The sequence below is a fragment of the Alligator sinensis genome, unplaced genomic scaffold, assembly GCF_000455745.1.
Source record: "Alligator sinensis unplaced genomic scaffold, ASM45574v1 scaffold434_1, whole genome shotgun sequence".
Lineage (NCBI taxonomy): Eukaryota > Metazoa > Chordata > Crocodylia > Alligatoridae > Alligator > Alligator sinensis.
The window spans coordinates 761,222-765,401 of record NW_005841994.1 but is presented as its reverse complement, the minus strand read 5'-3'; positions in this window follow the sequence as shown (position 1 = coordinate 765,401).

The window sequence follows — 4,180 nt, the reverse complement described above, 5'->3', positions numbered from 1 at the left end:
CCCAGGGCAGGAGGTCAGACTCGATAATCTGCTGAGGTCCCTTCTGACCCTAAAAATCTATGAAATCTAGGTGTTATTATTACTTATGGTTTTTAACTGATCATCTGATGTTGATTTATGGGCCTCCCCCTCCTTGCAGATCTGCAAGTAGTTTCTTATGTATGTCAAAGCATACCATTTTTGCAGACATTTTTTGGAAGACAAATAGGCTTTCCATGAAAAGTGAAACTGAAAATCCCTATTTTTTATTTTAGATTAAAAGCAAGCAAAACTGTTTTCAATAAACATTTTGATTTTCAAAAATTGATTTTTCCCTGAAGAGAAGAAAATGTTACTGATAAAATATTTTTCAGTCTTTCAATTAAAAAAGAAATTCATCTCATTTGAAACATTTCACTTCTGTGATAAAGCTACTTTTGGTCAAAATATTTTCATTTGAAAGTTTATGGTGAGCTTTAGTGTTATCCCTGATGTAGAATTAGTGCTCACCCTGAGGAGCTGTGCTGGTCCTTGCAAACCTACACAGAGTCAATGGAGGCAGGCTACATAGGATAGCCAGAGTCAAGGTCTTTTCCAGATCCAGTTGACTAACCACTTCCAGCTTTCACTCCAGGAGCATAAGTAACACATTGGGTGGGGGGTAGAGGCATTTACCACCCCCAGATTTCTGCACCAATGGTGGGATGCGGAGTGCAGGGCTGCAGCCCAGCTGGAGCCAGCACCCAGCAGCAGCAGGGGTGGTGGCAATGGTGTGGAGTTGTGCCCTCCCACTGTCACACTTATGCATCACGTATGTCCCAGGGCTATAAAAACTGAGTATCAGGATGCAAAGGTCAGTCTGAAGTGGAATGCCAGAGACTGAATACCTCCTAAGGGACAGTTTGAATAGCTATCAATGGGATAAAGCCAGAAGCAGGCCAAAGGTCACTGAAGACTTCAGTTACTGACTCAAGAAGAAGAGAGATCCTCAGAACAATTGGTCATAGACAATGGATGCCAGAAGGTTTGAGGATGACAGGAGTCCCAGGAGGTGTGTATGTTGTGGAGGTGGTCAGCCTGGTGAAGCTACCCCCACAATAATTCAAGGTCCAGGACTGGGAATGAGTGGAGCAGTGTAAACCTGGGAGCAGTGCACACCTTTAATGAGGGTGGTATTGGTTACCGTCTCCTGGTTGTTATGCTGATTTCATTGGTGTGACACTGATTGCCCTCAGCAAGAGTAACAGTCATGGTAAAGTGACTCATGACTGTGGCAATGTGTAAACCACCTGGAAAATAAGACTGGGAGGAGGATCACCTTTACAGCCTGCCTACAACCACTCCTGTTGGACACAGCAATGACAGCAGCACAGCTGTGTGGATGTTACAGTAGAGTAACTAAAAAGGGGCAACCAGGGTAGCAGCCCCAGGTGCTGATTTTGGGGGATGGGGAGCAGAAAAATAACAGTTGTCAGTGCTGACAGCTAGCCATACAACCAGCACTGGCACCCAGAGCTGACCAGTTAAGTTTCTGATATGTTGATGGACATTAAAACTCCCTTCTGTTTGACATCTTCTAAAAGCAGGTTCACGCTGATTTTGCTATAGATATGCATACTCGGCAGTCACACTCCTGAGGACATATCACTACTAAACAAAATACTAAGACTAACTGTTCAAACCTCTAATGAAACAGTTGTTAACATTCACCAAAGAGTCTGGATAGATCATTTCAAAACATAAGTATATAAGTGAAGCCTGCTGTATTTGGACAGTGGTATTTGAAAATTGTTTAGCTCTAAATTAGAGCCAGTTTTTCTTACATTTCCTTCAAGCTTACAATTCTTCCAGAATAATTTAAATTTAATACATCTTTTAGACCTAATCTGAGACCTACTGTACATGTCTACACATGCATTAATGCACCTTTGCTACTGCACATTAAAAGTTTAGTACCTCTGATATGAGGTACTACATAAAGACGCAATAGCTGACACTATTGCGACACTTAGTGTGCAGTAGACTAATTCTACTGTGCATTTTGCCACAGCACACTAATGCACAGTAGAATTAGTCTATTGTGCATTAAGTGTCTCATGTAGATATGCCCACCAAAATGAATGAAAGCTCCTACTGATTGCCACTCTGCTACATGCTGCATCCCCAGTCTGCTGAACACCGTATACAGAGGCTGCCCATGCCACTTGTGGTACATGGACATACGATGGGTATCAATACGGATAAGTGCAAGGTATTGCACCTGGGGAGGAAGAACCAGCAGCATACCTACAGGCTGGGGAACTCCCTTCTCGTCAGCACAGAAGCAGAAAAGGATCTTGGAGTCACTATTGATTCCAAGATGAACATGGGCCGATAATGTGGGGATGCAGTCAGGAAGGCTAACTGCACCTTGTCATGCATCCATAGGTGCATCACGAACAGGTCCAAAGAGGTGATCTTCCCCCTCTATACAACATTGGTCAGGCCACAGTTGGAGTACTGTGTCCTGTTCTGGGCGCCGCACTTCAGGAGGGATGTGGATAGCATAGAGAGGGTCCAGAGGACGGCCACCCGCATGATCCGGGGGCAACAGGGTAGACCCTATGAGGAGAGGCTATGGGACCTGAACCTGTTCAGCCTCCACAAAAGAAGGCTGAGAGGGGATCTGGTGGCCACCTACAAACTTGCCAAGGGGGACCTGCAGGCAATGGGAGAGTCCCTGCTCCCCCAAGCACTACCGAGAGTAACAAGGAATAACGGCCATAAGCTGACTGAGAGTAGATTCAGGCTGGACATCAGGAGGCACTACTTCATGGTCAGGGCGGCTAGGAGCTGGAACCAACTTCCATGGGAAGTGGTGCTTGCCCCTACCCTGGGGGTCTTCAAAAGGCGGCTAGACAATCACCCAGCCCGGGTCGTTTGACCCCAGCATCTTTTCCTGCCTATGGCAGGGGGTCAGACTTGATGATCTGCTTAGGTCCCTTCTGACCCTACCAATTACGAACTATGAAACTATGAAATGTGCTGTAGGCTGGCCAATACTGCCCTAAATGGTACTATCACTGCTCAACCAAACCAGAAAGTGAGGGAAATGAGTGTGTGCTGCAAAGACAGTAACAGAGCCACAGAACGTGCAACAGAAACTGAGCCAGAATGCAAAGCACACTGAACAGGACTTACTGGGAGAAACCCCCTTTAGAGAAAAAAGGAACTAGTTGTCCACAGGCCACTGGTGGTCCATAAGATTATGAAAATGGTTCACATATTGCACTGGGCCTTATCACCTACCTTTTCAATGAAAATTTTGAAGGTGGCAAGGGGGGCAGGGAATGTGCATGAAAAATACTAAAGGGTGACCATGGATCAGTTTGGGAAGCCACAGGTCTGGGCTGAACAAAGAATTTTATAAATTAGAGAACATGTTGGTTTAACTTAAATAATTTTAAAAATGCTTCCCAACTAACACCATGGCCAATCTGCTGTATGAAGTCGCAGCAAATCCCTTTGTGCTCTAACATAGGTACACATATCTGAAAGTAACAGTAAGGGCCCAGGTGTATATTGCCTGTGACCCATGCACTCAAGACCCACTGACACCAGCTGCAAGTATCTTTTGCCTTGAGTATATGCACATGTACCCTTGCAGTTTATAACTTTATGCTGCCCGGAGACCTAAGCCTTGATGTGCAATTTTGACCTGGCATATTCCAAGGTCTGCTTTCTGAGGGTCTGTCTGCACCATATCCCTGGTGCTCTCTGATCTGGACATAGTTTAACATACCCTGCCCACCTACTCCTGCACAAAGGGGCAAACCCAAAAATGGGGAGGGGGTGGGGTGAAGGCACTTCAGATGCCCTTCACAGCCACTCAAGCATAGCAGAAAACCAGGTTGTCAAGAGCTGCCACACACATGCCTTCAGCCAGCATTTGCAACACCTAGCACTATTAATTTGAACAATGCACCTGAAGTTTGCAGGAAGCAAAACCTCTCCCTGTGGCTTCCTAACTTCCCTGCCTGGGGCTCTGTGCAACCCAGCCAAGTACCAACACGCATGCACAGGAAATGTAAAAATAATGGCTGTATCCATTGCTGCAAATAGTAAAAGGAACACAGGCAGCATCTGCTAAGGGCTGGAGCTAAATTCCATTTTCCCTTCTAACCTCTCTTTAGTGGTTGCTTAGAACTTTCTGAATCAAATC